An 18,981-nucleotide genomic window follows, 5' to 3' on the forward strand; every position below is an offset into this window, starting at 1 on the left:
TTGAGTGTCCTTGCAAAGAAAGGTGGCTATATTGGTCACTGATTTTTTTTTGTTTTGTTTTTGAATGTCAGAAATGTATATTTGTGAATGTTGAGATGTTATATTGGTTTCACTGGTAATAATAAATAATTGAAATGGGTATATATTTTTTTTTGTTGAGTTGCCTAATAATTATGCACAGTAATAGTCACCTGCACACACAGATATCCCCCTAACATAGCTAAAACTAAAAACAAACTAAAAACTACTTCCAAAAATATTCAGCTTTGATATTAATGAGTTTTTTGGGTTCATTGAGAACATGGTTGTTGTTCAATAATAAAATTAATCCTCAAAAATACAACTTGCCTAATAATTCTGCAGTCCCTGTATAGTGATTCTTCAGCCATGATCTTTTTCTAGAGTTTTCTTATTGGTGCTTTTTCGTCTCTGGAAAGAGGGAGGAAAGGGGGCAAAATATAGGGTATTTGTTTTTATTGAGTTTGAGTATGTGTACTAAGAGTCTGTAGCAGCAAGCGGTACAATGGGCATTGCTCGATTTGGACTATATATTTAGATCGCTGGTCCTGAGTGAGGAGTGAAGCCACTGAAGTTGACAATATTGCGGTGTAATTTATTCACACTATATCATTTCAGCTCCTGGTAATGATGACTAGAAGTATAGTAGGCGAGAATTTCTCTATTTGTTCTGATTTGAAATGATGCCCCCCTTGAACAACGTGAGAACATGGCCGCCTTGTCAGTCATTGGGGATAAAGTTCCAGTAGCGGGGTCTCAGTGGATGAAAGGACCGAAATTTCTGTTGTGCACAGGAGATTTTGATGGTAGTAACTAGTTTCCCTCTTGCCAAGTGCAAGTTCTTTGAGGGGATGTAGCGGAATGGGGTGCCTGTAAAGTACGTTTTTCTGTTGCAGACATCCTGTCGCTCACCCGCATGTCAGCAGTGGGAGGTGTGGGTGTTTTTTTGTTGATGTTGTTAGAAGTGTTTTGCAGCAAAGTTACTGATCATGCTAGGGGAAGAGTACACATATTGGGTGACCCCTATAATGAGTTTTTTCCAGTAGTCCATTTTGGTCCTGAATAGTGTTAAATAAAGTCATCTCTGTGCAAAAACATTTCAAGGGATCTGACATATTCAGTACCTGGTATCTCATTACAGTGGCTGCAGTGGAAATTAAAGTTAAAGATGCATAAAGCAGTTGGCGAGGATACAGGAATTTCTAGCTGAAGGGAGCAGCTTTATTGTGTTGGCAAAGAGGAAAATCGGGTTAGTTAGGGCCCATGGTCTGGTAAATGCCTAGACAATTAGACTTAATTTTATGTGGAGCACACTTAGAGGAACCAGAGGTTAGTCCAAGGACAGATAGCAGTTACATACTTAGAGATGAGAGGCTGATGTGGGAGAAGAGTAGGTTGGTAGAAGATTTGCATGACATGCACACATAGTTATAAGAGAATGATGCCACCTAGGGTGGTAGTGTACATCTGAGGGGATGCTGGCGTGAGAATTGTTCAGACTTAGGCCCTCATTATGAGTGAGGCGGCTTGGCCTGTGTCAAACCTCCACTTACCTGTTCCTACCGACTGGGCGGTTGGACCCGCCTGCACGGAGATTAGCATCTCCAACCCAGCGGTCCATTGAAGACTGCCGGCGGTATTAGGAGTCTGCTTTCCACCAGGGTGCACCCCCAGGAAAGCCCTAACAGAAAAGTTACTGGTGACAGGAAATTTATTTCCTGTCACCGGCAGACGACTCCCCCCACAACCCCTCTGCAAGCCCAATGCCTCTCACTCCCCCTACCAGAACAGCACCCCCTCCCCCACTCCCTCCATGCATACACGCACACAGACACCCACACGCACCCCACATACACTCATTCACCAACACTTACATACACGCATTCACATAGACATTCCAACACGCATTCACTTCAACATTCATACACACATTCATACACCCATGCACACACGCATTCATACAGACACGCATACACACACGCATTCAAACACGCCTACAAAGATGCATACAAACACCCATACACACACACATAGTAGCCCCCACTCTCCCACACCCCTCCCATGTCAGATGATTGACTTACCTTGTCCGGCGAGGAGGTCGTCCGGCAGGAAACAGGCGCTTCTACCGCCGGCAGAACCCCGCCATCAGGACACCTCCAGCCCTTATTACTGCTTGTGATATCGCTGGTGGAGTCCTTTTGGCAGGGGGGGCTGGTGGTAGAACCACACCTGCGCCTTCGACCACCAGCACAAATACTGTTGGATTTCTGCCCAAATTGTGGCAGAAATCCCTCAGTACTCGTGATATGGCGGTTGGAAGACCGCCAGCACTGGAGGACTTCTGGCACCGCTACTTCGTCAGTCTGTGCAAAAGACCACCGAAGTCGTAATGATGGCCTTAATAACTGATGAGTCCAAAGGTGAGAGAGTTTGCCAAAGCGTTAAAAAAGCAACAAGAGACTGAAGGATGAACTCTAAATGAAGCACCAGCCGGCTGAGGACCTTGTCAGAGATGCCAAGGATGGCACATCTGCAGGTAGAGTGACATGGTGAACTGTGTTATGGCTGATTCTGGGGAGTGAAACATTTATAACCTACTTTGAAGACAGTTCAGGAGATTATGGTTTAAGAGTTATATTGTACTATTTTGAGATGGCTATCTTAGAGATAGAGCCCTAAAGGGTAGAGGGGCCAGTGATTGGGTTATTTAGATATACTCAGAAAAACGCCTGTATTGAAGAAATGTGCTAGTATCTTCTGTGTTTTGTCTGCCCTATACCTTTACTGCACTCCTTAGCAACCTTTAACTAAAACATATTCTTTTGGGGGAAATACTTTTAGTAGACTTCGGTCATGAAATTAGCACATAAGCAAATTTAGGGAAAGGACAATGCAGTTCGTTTGAGGTTGCATATGATAGTCTTGTGTTAACAGTGCGGGTAGCAACCGTATTGGTCAGCCTAACATAGACTGGAGAGTGTTTGTTAAAGTGATCGTTCAAGATGGATTTGACTAAAGAAGAAAGAAATCTTGTTTTTGGACTGGCCAAAATAGGTGGAAATTAATTTGTTGCGTGCTGGTGCTGAGTGTGCCATCAGCCAGCATATGTGGTGTGTTGACCAGGGGCTCAGGATGACTAGAGTAGCCCCCCCCCCCCCCCCTTGCTTAACTGCCAGGCCCCGTTCGCAGTCCAGAAGGCTTTGCATGTCCCAGCAAAATGCAGCAAACCTGTGGTTGTGAGCGGCTCCATCACACCAGGGGAACCAATACTGTCCTTGTTGTCCCGTGTGCATGGACCTCGGCGTGTACCTCTAAGCTCTATGCCTTTTATGCTAGCTAAGACCCAGGTGTCATCTTGGTACAGAGGCCCAGTTAGCACTTGAGCAGCACAGCGACTTGGCAGGACTTAATTAGGCGCTCTTTTACTCTCGCTGCCCTGTCATCACTTCGAATGTAGGGGTGTTTACATCCAGTAGCCTCGGTGTTAGGGACTGACAGAATCTAACCCTAAATATGGAAACGGGGCTTATCTTCCAGACACACTAACTCAGTTTTCTGATCTCCAGGACAATCTTGTTTTACTTTAAAGGGTTATTGTAACTTAACTCTTTTTGCCATTGTAATGCGTTTGATTTAGCTGTTGACCGTATTCACAATTTTTAGAATTGTGGATAACAAATTAATGGGTTTTGACAAGATGTGTACACTCCTCCACTCTACAGTACATATTTTTGCGATCTCATAGTGGTTGTCACACATTTGCATCACATTTCCTAACAATTATACAGTATTACAGTGATTGCGTAATGATAGTTTGTGCTTATAATTTTTGGAAGTATTCAACTGTTCGTGATAACTTAGTGATTGCACTTAGTGTATAATATTTCTGTCAAGGGGTCACAGTTTTATTAGTTGGTGCCTACTGATTTTTTTATTTATTGTGCGTGATGTGCTTTTTGGTGATGTGTGCTTTTTAGATCACAGCCTACCAGACTGAGACTTTCAGAAAGTTGACCTAGTAATGCATTCCGCTCATTGAGCACTGTTGTAAATGGGGTTGCTAGTTGGCAGTGGTGTGCACCCTGGCCAAGTAGGGAACCTCACTCTAGTCAGGGAGTCATACAACTGAGATAACCCCTGCTCACCACCTTGGTAGCTTGGCACGAGCAGTCCGGCTTATCTCAGAGGTGCTCATTTACACCTATCTAGACAGTCAAGGAGGCAAACTGTCTCAGACTGCATATGCACTGTACGGGTTAATAGGGAACATTAACGCGTTCACTTTTTAAAAAGTATGTGGTTGCTGTTGAAAGAATCTGTGAAAAAAGCATTATGTGAGATTGTATAACGAGTACTATTAATATAATAACAATATGTATTTCATTTGTATTTACGTTAACATTCCTAGGTATTCACATGTAATTGTTTGATTGGTTACATTCCTATTTATGTTAGAATTTTTTTTTCAATTTTATTAGTAGCTAGTGTATTCTGTTGACACTTCGTTTCTTTGATCCACATTTGTAGAAATGGTAATTCTCAAGAGACTGTCATATTATAGTACCCGAGGTGTCTTGCAGACTAAACCGTTTTATTTCAGAGCACTTGACCGAGATTGTTGGCCTTTACTTGTGCTTGTGGGGCAGTGTATTTAGTGGTAGATCGTCGCCAAGGAGTGAAGCTAGACACTATGGGCCTGACTACAACTTTGGAGGAGGTGTTAATCCGTCCCAAAAGTGACGGTAAAGTGACGGATATACCACCAGCCGTATTACGAGTCCATTATATCCTATGGAACTCGTAATACGGCTGGTGGTATATCCGTCACATTTGGGACGGATTAACACCTCCTCCAAAGTTGTAATCAGGCCCTATGTGCCTATGCAGTGTCTGCCTGGTGGAGAAGGCACTATAGCCACAATGTGCTGGGACATGTTAAATCATTAGGCGTTTGACTTGGTTCACGCAGATGACAAGGCCTCTCAACCACTGCCGCTGAAGGGCGAAGCCTTACCCGACTCATTAACAAAGGAGGTGTGCTCCAAAACCAGAAAGTCTTGTTTAATGCAGTGTGCTCATATAGGTGTGGACTTTTCTCTGTAATGAAGATTAATTGTATACAACCTGATATTTTGATAAATGAAAGAGCTGTATTTAGGTTACCTCTTAAAATGAATTGCTGCAGGACCAATTCTAAACCTCTTGTGCAGATGAATGACGAACGCATTAAAACCAGCCTTCAGTTTTGTTACACTGTTACATAGCTAATTTCCAAACTCTGCAGTTAGACATCGGTTTAACTTTCCCATGTTTGCTGCAGCGGCGACGTAAGGACATTTGTGCTGGTGAGGATAGGAAGAAACAGCTTCGAGAATTCTATTGAGATGAATGTTTCTATTAACTTTCATTGTTGCTTGTCTAAAAAGTCGAATATCATGCATGACGTCGAGCCAGTAAATAGCAAACAGCAAAATATTTGCTTGAGTATGCTGTTTAGTGGGCTGGTTAGATAGCATTATGGAAGGAAACTGGAAACGTGGGGCATGCTGTTGGGGGGGGGGGGGGTTTGGGGGGCGGATGATTGCGCTCTCAAAATTCAAGCAAAGTATCTGAAATTCTAGAAAAAACTTAAGCCTGCACTCCTCGGGAAAGGTTTCAAGCACGACCTTCAGTCAGTTCTCTCGTGATCTCTGCAAGAGATTAGCACGCTTCAGGTTGTTTTTTTGACAGACTGTGCGAGACAAATGTTTAAAATCCACACTTGAGATGCATTTTCTACTCCCTTATCATCTAACTTTTGATAGTCTCCTTTGGAAAGAAAGAAAAATCCCACATGATAAAGATTTTTGAACTGCTGAAGATTATGCATATGACCATTTGTTTTTACTATTGAGAAAAAACATTTCCAACATTCAATTAAGCTAAATTAAATGGTATACAGCTGAAATCTTCAAAATCAAAGTAGCTATATTTTGCTTCGGGAAAACGCTGGTTTGTGTCGCTTTCTGTCCATATAACATTTTTAAAAACAAGGCTGGAAAAAATATTTTAAAGAGATTTTTCAGAATAGAATTATGGGTTTAATATTGTATCTCAGAGCAGCTTTAAGAGCACAATAACTTGAACAGAAACCATTGAAGGAAATATTTATTATGCCAGAGGTACACTTATACTATATTTAATCCATGTGTAACACTTCCCCTAATTCTGCAGAACAAACCCCACTTTAACACACTGAGGAAATATGTTGAGACCCTCTTAACACAGAAAGCTATCTTGAATTTGTGTGTGCTAAATAAGCTTTGCAGCATTCCTAATTTAATCCCTCTTCTACTGTTTATCATTGTAGTTAGTAAAAATTCTTGGAGTTCCCGGTGATTCTTTTCAAGTCATGTGTGGATGAGCTGTTGAATTTTAGACTTCCTCTTAACAAAAAAACAAAAAAGCTGGTGGAGGAAGCCTATTTCCTACAAATCGTGTTGACTGGGCTGTGCTCTACTACTAAGACTTAAAGATGTATCCTTGCTGAATAAAACAAAAGGTTCCCTTGGCTGAAGGGCAGAGAAGTCTTGATCAAACTATATCCACAATTCTCTGTATTGTCTTCTTTGACTCTTTATTGCAAAAAAAATACTGGTGTGTGTGAGGGTGTACTTGCAATTTAAAAAACACATATGTATATACACCCATATGTATATTACCTAGTTATAGTTAGGACCAAGCATAAGCGTAGTAAAAGCATTTTTTGGTTTCCTAATAAATTTGGCAACTTTTGACAAAACTTCACTCACCAACCTGTGCTCCTTCTTGGAAATGTTCAGGGTCACCTGTCATACAGGGAACAGGTGGATCTCAAAACATATTTTCTCATTCATTTTTTATAGTAAAATTGGACTCAGCTACAGCCAAAATGTCCGAACAGAATTACACCAAATTCGGCAGAGAGCTAAATCTTGGATGAGAAAGAATAATTTTTGTGATTTGGTGTAAATCCGTTGAGTAGTTTTTGAGAAATGAAGGCTCAAAAACTTTATATATTTCACACTGCGAAGAATCCACGTGCCAGCAGATCTCAAGATATCTGATTCACTAACACCACATCAACAAAGATGTGGCTGCAGCCATTTTAGGACTCAGGATTGAGTCTCGTACTCATAAAATGTTAAAAATAAAAACATATGGGGGGCAGGGTAGTGATGCCCTGCTCCCCTAGGGCTGGTGACAGGGGCCCTGTCCCCACGCCTTGAAAGGCCCCATCCACTGGGGCTAGCTCAATGGTAAAACATCCTAAACAACGCATAGCAAACCACGCAGACGTTTCCTATGCAAGAGAACACCGCTTGCCGGAACGTATGCCTTTTTCTCCGCCTTATCCATGCATGTGCCAAACTACGCATATGCGTGGTTAAGGCAGAGAAAAAGGCAGATAGCTCGGGAGAGGACTCAGTGAAGTAAGTGGGGCTAGGACAGAGTTGGGGGGGAAGTTTTTAGGGTTGGGGTGGATTAAGGGCTTAGGGTGGGTGGGGGAATCAGAGGTTTTTATAAGGGGCGCAGTGGGGTTTTTGGGAAAGTTCCATTTGTAGGGCTTTGGGTGGGGAGGTAGGGTAGTTTTTATTTTTTTTTTATTTTTTTATTTTTAGTTTTTTTTATTGATGGGGAAGGTTTAAGGAAGGACGGGGAGAGGAGAAAGGATGCGGTGAGGTAAGTGGGGTTGGATTTAGTGCTTAGGGTGGGTGGGGTAGTTTATTTTTAGGGGTGGGTAGGTGGGGTAGTTTATTCTTTAGGGGTGGGGAAGGTTTAAGGAGAGGAGGGAGGAGAGTAGAAGAGGAGGAGGGATCAGGAGAGGACACAGTAAGGTAAGTTGGGTTGGGGCAGGGTTTCTGGGTTAGTTTTAAAGGTGGGGGTTGATTTACGGGTTAGGGTGGGTGGGGGGGTCAGGGTAGTTTATTTGTTAGGGGTGGCAGTGGTCCGGTTAGTTTATTTTTTAGGGCTTAAGGTGGATGGGGTTTGTGGTAGTTTACTTATTAGGGGTGGGGAAAGATTTTAGGGCTCAGGGTGGGTGGGGGTGTCAGGTTGGTTTAGTTTTTAGGGGTGGGGTCGTTTTTGTTGGGCTTGGGGTGTGTTGGGGATCGGGGTAGTTTAATTATTAGGGTTGGAGGAAGGTTTTAAGGCGGGTGGGGGGGTGTTGTATAGCAGAACCACACATGCCGTTTCCACATATGCCTTTACTAAGCATGCTTTACAACGAAATTCATTGTAAGGCATGCGTGGAAAAGGCATGCGTGGAAAAGCATCTTTGTGGTTCCGGCCATGTTGTTAAGCTTGCGTTGTTCCAGTATGAGTGGTTCTCTCATACAACCCAGCACAATTGATGTGTCCCAGGGACAGTCACCGCTGTGACATTGTTTCCTTGCCCAGAAGAGTGCAGGCAGGGAATAAGAAAGTGTGCTCCAACCCAATGGGAGCTGCAGAAATGCTCTTGCTGGGTTGAAGGACGCATTTTTCGGGCAGGGAAACAGAAGTTGTTCCCACCTGACGGGAGCAGATAAAAAAAATCCTGCTTCCGCTGGGCAGGAGCAAAGCCAGCTCCCACTGCACCCAAGACTTGTGCATGCAGATGTGAGCCCTCAAGACTGCCGGGACCAAGGGCTTCTTCCACAGCCCCCAAGGAAATCTGACTTGAGTGGCCCAGGTGTGCACTAGGGCACCCACCTTAATCTCTGGGATGGGGGTCACTGGTGCCAGCATTGGCCCAGAAAAGGGGGCACTGAAGCCCCGTCCCCAATATAAAAAAACAAAGAAAGTAAATGCCCAGGTTGGGTGCCGGCATGGGAGCCGGTGGGGCCCCGGGAGCCTTGGATCCCCTCGTACCCTTGAACTAAAAAAGTTGATAGATGTCTTGGATGGGTCCTGAACACCCACAAGAATGTTCTAGGGATTATTTTCAAGTGCATATTTTCTTTTTGCGGGTGGCCCTAAAAGCGGCAGGAACACTACCAAGCATTTATTTAATGCTGAAGGGTCTGAAGGAAGTATAATAGCCCACCACCAGAAACAATAAAAAAAACAGTAAGTCCTCAGCGTCATTAAATCCATGAGGCCAGGAGGCCGTACCATAACTTTTAAAAGCACCCGGATCTGAAAGTGTATGCTCTTCATCTGGAATTCAGAGACCTCAAGTCTTTGGTTCTAAGGTTGCACTTTGTGCCGCGAAAAATGTTAAAAGAAAGTCTCAGGCATGTTTATTTATTTATTTTTTTTAAATAAAAAAGGGCTTATTCAAACTATTTTATGACAATCACTTTTATTAATCATTGCTATGTATTTTTTCAAATAAACATTTGATTATAGTTATTGGTGATTTATTGACAAAGGCAGTATGTTTTGCCTTACTTAAAATTACACTCTTTTATATTGCTAAACATATTCAGCGATGGGTACCAGTGTTGGGTTGGGGTGGGGCCTAGGCACACGCCAGGCCCTGCTGCCCTCTCCCTGTGGCACCATGCGCAGAGTAGGCCTCCAGTGAGGGGTTGGGGCATAGGGCCTCATCCAACTCCCCGCTGTGCAGTAGGCAGTGGAGGCTACAGCTGGGGTTGCGATGCAGGGCCTGGCGACCCTCCGCTGTGCACTGCCAAAAGCTGTGCACAGCAGGGAATTGGGTGCTAGCAGGTTGTTGGGTGCGGGCCTGTACAAATACCAGGCCCTGCATCCAACCCCAGGCCATGCACTGAGGTGAACATCTTAATTTACGTTTAAAAAAAAAAAGCATAGGAATTCACTGACAAAAAAACAAAGATTAATGTGACCTTATAGTTAGGTGAACAGATAACTTAAAACATACTGTTTAAAAGAAACAGAACCACTGAAATTCACCAGTTATAGTTAACGCAAGTAATTTTAACGTGTGCCCTAAAGTAATTGTAACTCGCGCCCTCGCTATGCACTGTTAATTACCTCCAAAGTTACATGTTCCATGACACCATTGATAATATCACTGCAACTTCTGATATGACAATACAGTATTTGATGCAGACACGAGTTATACTTACGTTAGGTCACAAATTATATTTACTTGAGATAACTAACTGGTGAATTGCAGTGGTTTTGTTTGTTTAAAATGGTATGTTTTAGCTGACATTTTCACCTAACTGTAACTTTGCTTTAACTTTTTTTTTTCAGTGAATTTCTATATTTCTTTAAGTAAGGTGTCAATCGCTATTATGACAAAGTCCTGTACCCAACACCCTGCAGATGCCCATCGCGTCCCCGCCGGGCCCAACCCTCACTGCTCACAGATGGTGTGGGGTCGGGCCGAGGACCTGGCTGCTGCTTACGGTTGACAATGTCATGTAACAATATAAAGGGTGTAATTTTAAGTAAGGCAGACCTACTAGCTTTGTCAAAGGATCAAAATACAAAAAAGTGGTGGGCCTATTTGCTTTACCAAAGGGTCAGTCAGATCAGCATATCTACTGGCTTTGTCAAAAAGTCACCAATAACTATAACCAAATGTATATTTTGTATATTCACACATTGCATAGTTTAATAATAGTGATTGTTTCAACTAGTTAAATAAAAACATTAAACAAGTGCTTGAGTCTTTAATTTTTTTTATTTTTAACATTTTCAAGCTACAAAGTGCAGCCATAGAAGTCAAATCAAATCAAATCATTAACATTTATAAAGCGCGCTACTCACCCGTGCGGGTCTCAAGGCGCTAGGGGGGAAAGGGGGGGTTATCGCTGCTCGAACAGCCAAGTCTTTAGGAGTCTCCGGAAAGCGGAGTGGTCCTGGGTGGTCCTGAGGCTGGTGGGGAGGGAGTTCCAGGTCTTGGCCGCCAGGAAGGAGAAAGATCTCCCACCCGCCGTGGAGCGGCGGGTGCGAGGGACGGCAGCAAGTGCGAGGCGAGCGGAGGGGGCGGGTGGGGACGTAGAAGCTGAGGCGTCTGTTGAGGTATTCCGGTCCCTTGTTGTGGAGGGCTTTGTGTGCGTGGGTGAGAAGACGGAAGGTGATCCTTTTGCTGACTGGGAGCCAATGCAGGTGTCTCAGGTGTGCGGAGATGTGGCTGTTGCGGGGTACGTCGAGGATGAGGCGGGCCGAGGCGTTTTGGATGCGTTGCAGGCGGTTTTGGAGTTTGGCGGTGGTCCCGGCGTAGAGGGTGTTGCCGTAGTCCAGGCGACTCGTGACAAGGGCGTGGGTCACGGTTTTTCTGGTGTCGGCGGGGATCCAGCGGAAGATCTTGCGGAGCATGCGGAGAGTGAGGAAGCAGGCGGAGGACACGGCGTTGACTTGCTTGGTCATGGTGAGAAGAGGGTCCAAGATGAAGCCGAGGTTGCGGGCGTGGTCTGCGGGGGTCGGTGCGGTGCCGAGGGCCGTGGGCCACCAGGAGTCGTCCCAGGCGGACGGGGTGTTGCCGAGGATGAGGACTTCCGTTTTTTCAGAGTTCAGCTTTAGGCGGCTGAGCCTCATCCAATCTGCGACGTCCTTCATACCCTCTTGTAGGTTGGTCTTGGCGCTGGCGGGGTCCTTGGTGAGGGAGAGTACAAGTTGGGTGTCGTCGGCGTAGGAGGTGATGATGATGTCGTGCTTGCGTACGATGTCGGCGAGGGGGCTCATGTAGACATTGAAGAGTGTCGGGCTGAGCGATGAGCCTTGAGGTACGCCGCAGATGATCTTGGTGGGTTCTGAGCGAAACGGAGGGAGGTAAACTCTTTGGGAGCGGTTAGCGAGGAAGGAGGCGATCCAGTCCAGGGCCTGGCCTTGGATCCCGGTGGAGCGTAGGCGGGTGATTAGGGTGCGGTGACAGACGGTGTCAAAGGCAGCCGAGAGGTCGAGGAGAATGAGGGCGACTGTTTCACCGTTGTCCATCAGGGTTCTGATGTCGTCTGTGACTGAGATGAGGGCGGTTTCCGTGCTGTGGTTGGTTCGGAATCCGGTTTGTGAAGGGTCGAGCAGGTTGTTGTCTTCCAGGAAGGTGGTCAGCTGTTTGTTGACGGTCTTTTCTATTACCTTGGCTGGGAAAGGTAGAAGAGAGATGGGGCGGAAGTTTTTCAGGTCGCTTGGGTCAGCCGTAGGTTTCTTTAGTAGGGCGTTGACTTCAGCGTGCTTCCAGCATTCGGGGAAGGTAGCAGAAGAAAAAGAAGAGTTGATGACGGTCTGGAGGTGCGGGGCGATGATGTCGTCGGCTTTGTTAAAGATGAAGTGCGGGCAGGGGTCCGAAGGGGCGCCGGAGTGGATAGAGTTCATGATGGATTTGGTTTCTTCCGTGTTGATGTGGGTCCAGTTGTTGAGGGTGATGTCCGGGGAAGCGGGTTCAGTGGTGTATGGTTGGGTCTGGTGTCCGAAGCTGTCGTGGAGGTCGCTGATCTTGCGATGGAAGAAAGTGGCGAGGGATTCGCACAAATCCTGTGAGGGCGTGACGGCGTTGGCGCTGGCGCTGGGGTTGGAGAACTCTTTGACGATGCTGAAGAGTTCTCTGCTGTTGTGGCTGTTTTTGTCTAGTCTGTCGGTGAAAAAGTTCCTTTTGGCAGTGCGGATCAGGTGGTGGTGTTCGCGTGTAGCGTTCTTGAGGGCGGTCATGTTGTCAGCGGTGTGGTCCTTGCGCCAGGCCTTCTCAAGGGCACGACAAGTTTTCTTTGATTCTTTGAGGGTGTCAGAGAACCAGAGAGGTTTTTTGGTGTTGGTCTGTCGATGCGTGCGTTTGAGGGGAGCAAGGTTGTCAGCGCAGTTGGAGATCCAGTTTGTGAGGTTGAGAGCTGCGTCGTTTGGGTCGGTGGTGAGGGTGGGTTGGTTGGCGGCGAGAGCGGAGAAGAGTTGCTCTTCAGGGATCTTGTTCCACTGTCGATGAGGGATGGGTTGAGTGCGGAGGTGGGAGGTCTCGCGTCGGAATGTGAAGTGGACGCAGCTGTGGTCGGTCCAGTGTAGGGCAGAGGTGTGGCTGAAGAAGACGTGTTTGCTGGCGGAGAAGATAGGGTCGAGCGTGTGTCCGGCGATGTGGGTGGCGGTGTTCACCAGTTGTTTGAGGCCGAGGTTGGCGAGGTTGTCGAGCAGGGTGGTGGTGTTGGGGTCGTTGTTTTGTTCCAGATGGAAGTTGAGGTCGCCTAGGAGGATGTAGTACGGTGAGGCGAGGGTGTGCGGGGAGATGAAGTCGGCGATGGCGTCGCTGAAAGAGGCGCGAGGTCCGGGAGGACGGTAGACGAGGGATCCTCTGAGGGTGGTCCTTGGGTCGGTGCGAATCTGAAAATGCAGGTGTTCAGCGGCGAGGGGGGGGTCTTCGGTGGAGGTGGTGACGCTGATGGAGTCTTTGAAGATGATGGCGACACCTCCTCCTACTTGGTTGGTGCGGTCTTTTCTGGAGATCTTGTAGCCTTCGGGGATGGCGGGTAGCGATGTCTGGAGCAGAGGAGGCGTTCATCCATGTCTCCGTGATGAAGGCGACGTCCGGGGCTGTGGAGTCCAGGAGGTCCCAAAGTTCAACGGCGTGCTTGTGGACGGAACGAGCGTTGATCAGGATGCACTTGAGGTGGTTGATGGCGCGTGGGCTTGTGGTCGTGGTAGTTGCGTGGTGGAAGATGCGTTTGCAGGAGTTGCAGGCGAAGGGTCCATGGGTGCGTTTGGGGTGAGCTAGGAAGCAGGTTTTGGAGCGCCCTGGGTTGAGGGCGTGGAGGGTGGTGGGGTCGTAGCGGATCAGCGGGGCTTGGGGGAGCTGGGGACCAGGGGTCGTGGCGCTGGGCGCGGGCCAGGCGCGGACGGGCGCAGACGGGCTTGCCCCTGGCGCGCCTCCGGCGCGCCAGCGGCGTGCCCGCTGCGCAGTCGCGCAGCGGCCGCCATAAGAGGTAGGAGGGGGGGGAGGGGTCAGCTGGGGGCGAATGGGAGCTGGGGGGCGGGGGCGTGCAGGAGGTCGCGGTGGGAAAGCGCGAGGGAGGGGGGGGACAGGTAGAGTGAGAGGAGCTGGGGGAGGGGGTTTTAGGGTGGAGGAGGGTGAGTGTTAGGAGGTTTGGAGATTAGGGAGAGAGATAGGAGTAGGGTTGTGAAGATAGGGGAGGGGGGGTTGTAGAGGTGGGTGAGGGAGAGAGGTAGAGTGAGAGGATAGGGAGATAGGTAGTAGAGGGGGTGGCGGGAGGGGGGGAGAGATAGAGAAATAGATAGAGAAAATAGATAGAGAAGTCGATAGATAGGGAAATAGATAGATAGACAGATAGGTAGGTAGGAGGAGGTGGAGAGTGGGGGAGTTAGATAGTGAGATAGGGAGCTAGAGAGATAGGAAGATAGGAGGAGTGAGGGAGGTAGATAGCGAACGGGTTAGCTAGGGGTGAGAGAGGGGGAGGCGAGTGAGGGAGGGGGATGAGGAAGGAGCAGGAGGGCAGGCTCGGGGGAAGAAGACGGAGGATGTAGAAGAGCCGAAGACAGGAGAACAGAAGACAGAAGAACAGAAGACAGAAGAACAGAAGACAGGAAGAGCAGAAGACAGGAAGAGCAGAAGACAGGAAGAGCAGAAGACCGGAAGACCGGAAGAGCAGAAGAACAGAAGAACAGAAGAACAGAAGAACAGAAGATCGGAAGATCGGAAGAACAGAGAAGAACACAGAAGAACACAGAAGAACCGAGAAGAAGAACACAGAAGCACCGAGAAGAACAGAGAAGAAGAACACAGAAGACCGGAAGAACACAGAAGAACAGAAGGGAAGAACAGAAGAACAGAAGAACACAGAAGAAGATTGCAGAGGGGGAGCGTGGAGGAAGAGACAGAGAGGAGGAAAAGAAGCAGGAGCAGGAGAGAAGGTGAGTGGCGCGGGGCAGGGCGAGGGGCTGGGAGGAGGGGGGTACTTACAGTTAGATGGGTCTCAGGAACACAGGAACTCGGGAACTTGGAGGAGCTGCAGCGGCAGGGGGAGCGACCTACCCTTGGGTCAAGGGTCGCTACCACTGTCGCGCAGCGGCCGCCATAAGAGGTAGGAGGGGGGGGGAGGGGTCAGCTGGGGGCGAATGGGAGCTGGGGGGCGGGGGCGTGCAGGAGGTCGCGGCGGGAAAGCGCGAGGGAGGGGGGGGGACAGGTAGAGTGAGAGGAGCTGGGGGAGGGGGTTTAGGGTGGAGGAGGGTGAGTGTTAGGAGGTTTGGAGATTAGGGAGAGAGATAGGAGTAGGGTTGTGAAGATAGGGGAGGGGGGGTTGTAGAGGTGGGTGAGGGAGAGAGGTAGAGTGAGAGGATAGGGAGATAGGTAGTAGAGGGGGTGGCGGGAGGGGGGGAGAGATAGAGAAATAGATAGAGAAAATAGATAGAGAAGTCGATAGATAGGGAAATAGATAGATAGACAGATAGGTAGGTAGGAGGAGGTGGAGAGTGGGGGAGTTAGATAGTGAGATAGGGAGCTAGAGAGATAGGAAGATAGGAGGAGTGAGGGAGGTAGATAGCGAACGGGTTAGCTAGGGGTGGGAGAGGGGGAGGCGAGTGAGGGAGGGGGATGAGGAAGGAGCAGGAGGGCAGGCTCGGGGGAAGAAGACGGAGGAGGTAGAAGAGCCGAAGACAGGAGAACAGAAGACAGAAGAACAGAAGACAGAAGACCGGAAGAGCAGAAGACAGAAGAACAGAAGATCGGAAGAACAGAGAAGAACAGAGAAGAACAGAGAAGAACACAGAAGAACACAGAAGAACCGAGAAGAAGAACACAGAAGCACCGAGAAGAACAGAGAAGAAGAACACAGAAGAACAGAAGGGAAGAACAGAAGAACAGAAGAACACAGAAGAAGATTGCAGAGGGGGAGCGAGGAGGAAGAGACAGAGAGGAGGAAAAGAAGCAGGAGCAGGAGAGAAGGTGAGTGGCGCGGGGCAGGGCGAGGGGCTGGGAGGAGGGGGGTACTTACAGTTAGGTGGGTCTAAGGAACACAGGAACTCGGGAACTTGGAGGAGCTGCAGCGGCAGGGGGAGCGACCTACCCTTGAAGCAAACACAAGGGCGCTCTGCACCTCAATTGAAGGGGATACAATTCCAGTTGGGAGAGCTTTGAAAAACGCACATGGGACGCTTTCCATGGGTCATGAATTTAATGACCTGGGAGACGTACTCTGTGTCAATGTTTCGGGGGGCTGTTGCACTTCCTGCTGCCCTACACAGTGTTTAAAAAATAAAAATAAAAAGTTGGTGGTGCCCCTGCTCCTTGTAGGGGCACCACCATAAAGAAATATATTATTAAAAATAGCATACGGGATTTACCAGTTTCCTTTTTATGAAGCAGTATATAATAAATCAGCAGCTCGTGGCACCAACACCGATTCACTTTAAGTACTGGGAGAAAAATAAATGCAGAAACGTTTTAGCACATGTCCACTAGTAAAGGCCCTTAATAAAGCACATAACACAGTAAGCATTGGCAATGCCAGTAGGTGTGGCTGTAAAGGAATGTTGTATGATAATGTGAAGAATTACAAGAAGATAGCATGGGAAAAGATATTTATTTTTGCGGAAGCCAAGAACTATTGAATAATATTGAAGTAGGTTAAACGGTAAGGTGACAGTTACACTGTAAACCCAGACCTAAAAATCCATTAATGAATGTCACCCTCCCATCTGGTGTCTTAGACAAATACCATAATCTAGTGGTCTAAGGCACGTCATGAGCAATGCAGTGTGAGGTGTGTGCCGCTGAAGGTTCAAGCTAGATACATAAACAAAAATTATCACAGCTGTGTGAAGGGAAGCACTTTTTTGTGGAAGCACACTACTTCTGCCCAATCAAAAAATACTTCTGGCTCCAAATACGTGGTGGAGCCAAACACCCCCTCTGGTCTGACAAGACGGAAGTCCTCATCTTCAGCTCCACCCCCTCCACATGGGATGACTCCTGGTGGTCTGCCACTCTCTGAGCCGCTCAGACTCCCACAAACCACGCACACAACCTAGGATCCATCTTGGACTCCTAATTATCCATGACCCAGCAATTCAACGCCATCTCCTCCTCCTGCTTCAACACACTCCACGTGCTCCAAAAGATCTACAAATGGATACCCACCGAAACCAGAAGAACAGTCAACCAAGCCCTCCTAAGCAGCAAACTGGACTACAGCAATGCCCTCTACGCAGGAACCACGGCCAAACTCCAGAAGAGGCTGCAACGCATCCAGAACGCCTCAGCACACCTCATCCTGGTCATCCCCGCCACTGCCACATCACAGACCACCTGAAATACCTGCACTGGCTCCCAGTCAACAAGAGAATCAGCTTCAAACTCCTCACCCAGGCTCACAAACCACTGCACAACACCGGATCATGAATACCTCAACAGACGGCTCTCTTTCTACACCCCGACCCGGCATCTCCGCCCCACCGACCTCGCCCTCGCAACCGTCCCAAGCTTCCGCAGAACTACAACCAGATAATTCTCACACATCACCGCCAAAACGTGGGTTCCCTCCCTCCTGCGCCAGACCAAAGACTTCCTTACCTTCAGGAAACTTCTCAAGACCTGGCTGTTCGAGCAGTAGCAGCACCTCCTTCCCCTCCTGTGTCCCTCCCCCCCGCCTCCTCCTCAACGCCTTGAGACCCTAACAGGTGAGTAGTGCGCTTTACGAATTCCTGATTGATTGATGCTCACATAATTGTCTGGTCACAGCTGCGCAGTCTAGCCATACCATGGAAATGCCACTCCTGCCTTCAGAGCAGCCAAACTCAACTGTTTCCTTTCACTGCTCTTGTACTAAGACTACCATCAGCTAGGTGTCCATCTTTCAATCAGACAGCACTTTTACAAAACACTTTTGCCAGGGGTTGACTGACAGTGACATGTCTTACTGCCTCAGAAAGCCACAGATGGATTTCTCGTTCGGCTTGACCTTGCCCAGTGTCAAGGACTCGGGCATGTAACTTACTTAACTTTTATTTATTTGGTACGGGAAAAGAGCTGTAAGCTCTTCATCAAAGAGTATTTTCGTTGAAACTTTACAAAGGCATGTGTGCAACCATGTCTCTATTTTTCTAATTATTGGGCTATTCATCAAACAGTTTATCGCAGCAGCAAAGTGAACCAAATGATTGTACATGGGCGTTTAGTAAATGTCACTGTGCTTAATGACTGACAAAGGAATCCATGCAGCAAGCATTTCCTAAACAAATAAACCATATCTTAGCGATACTCGGAGCTTAATTTAAACCGATGGTTGCATGTGGGGCTCAATGGCACCCATTTTTGGAAACCAGAACTTAGTTTTGCCCCTCAGACTTTGACCCAGCGCAAGAAGGAGAAGTACAAAAGGGGGAAAGAAGGAAGAAGGGAAAAGACTGAAAAACTGTGACATAGAAAGAAAGAAGGGTTGAAAAAGAATCTGTAAGCATGAAATAAAGGGGCAGGGAGTATCTAGTGGGAGATTAAAAAAAAAAAAAAAAAAAAAAGGTGTGAGTTGGAATCGAGACTACGCAGCCTTGACATTCATCACCCATAAGATTCGATACAGCCAGCAGGGGACTTCTGAGCAAAACTTTGGGCCCTGGCACTTACTAATTTCAAATAAAGCACTGGTAGTACTGTGTCTCTTTGTGGCTAGGTTTGTACTACATGACACAAATATTCAGTGTTTTTTAACTTGTAATCTTGTGTAAACCTCTGAATTATTTTAAGTAGCGGTGGTTGGCTGGAGTGCTTTATGTCAGCATTTGATGTTTAAATTCTCTGTGTGGCCGCACAACAAGGCTTCTGAAAGTCCTTCATTGACTCCTGATTGAAGTTTAAATTGTGCATTTTTCTCACGGTATTACATGCAACTTTCAAGTATAGTTGCTCAGCATCTACCAACTAGAGTTAACTGATCAAAATAAGCTACAGTTCAATCCCAGTGGTGTGTAATTTTATCAAATATCTACTTGCCCAAGGCACAGGATGCTTTAGAAATGTACTTGTCCTGTAAAAGTAAGTGCAATACAGCAATGCTGTATCAGAGCTGTCTATGGGAGTTTAGCTGTAGTGGGCGCTGA

At 47.3% G+C, this 18,981-nt stretch overlaps 1 protein-coding gene across 1 annotated transcript in view; it reads left to right on the forward strand.

Moving 5' to 3' along the window:
- Positions 1–18,981, forward strand: part of RAB32 (RAB32, member RAS oncogene family) — a 133,752-nt gene that overhangs the window by 27,460 nt on the left and 87,311 nt on the right. The window lies entirely within an intron of this gene.

The sequence above is a fragment of the Pleurodeles waltl genome, chromosome 5, assembly GCF_031143425.1.
Source record: "Pleurodeles waltl isolate 20211129_DDA chromosome 5, aPleWal1.hap1.20221129, whole genome shotgun sequence".
Taxonomy (NCBI): domain Eukaryota; kingdom Metazoa; phylum Chordata; class Amphibia; order Caudata; family Salamandridae; genus Pleurodeles; species Pleurodeles waltl.